A 327-nucleotide genomic window follows, 5' to 3' on the forward strand; every position below is an offset into this window, starting at 1 on the left:
AAAAAAAAGCGCTTATAGCGAACCAAGCTAGGAACCTGTAAACACATTTCATTCCATTAAGACTAACTGGAATCCATCAGGGCAGTGTTGTCATCGCGAGATCACTTTAAATATCTTGCTTGATGTATATGCAGATCCTCGTAGTCTGTTTGTTTACATGCAAAGCTGTTTGGATATCATGTGATACGAGATGCAGGGTTGAAGATGACCATAAAAAGGATAGACAAAGGCAGAGAAGATAAAGAAGGAATGGGTTAAATGGATGATAAATTAGCTATACGATTAAGGAAGGGAATAGAGACGGCGATAGGCTGTGCGAACGACGGC

The 327-nt window shown here is 40.4% G+C and overlaps 1 protein-coding gene across 1 annotated transcript in view; it reads left to right on the forward strand.

The window, feature by feature from the left end:
• LOC119590656 (proteoglycan Cow-like) overlaps positions 1–327 on the forward strand; it is a gene marked incomplete in the record, with an annotated part of 201,110 nt that overhangs the window by 144,727 nt on the left and 56,056 nt on the right.

The sequence above is a fragment of the Penaeus monodon genome, chromosome 27 (genome assembly GCF_015228065.2).
Source record: "Penaeus monodon isolate SGIC_2016 chromosome 27, NSTDA_Pmon_1, whole genome shotgun sequence".
NCBI classification, from domain to species: domain Eukaryota; kingdom Metazoa; phylum Arthropoda; class Malacostraca; order Decapoda; family Penaeidae; genus Penaeus; species Penaeus monodon.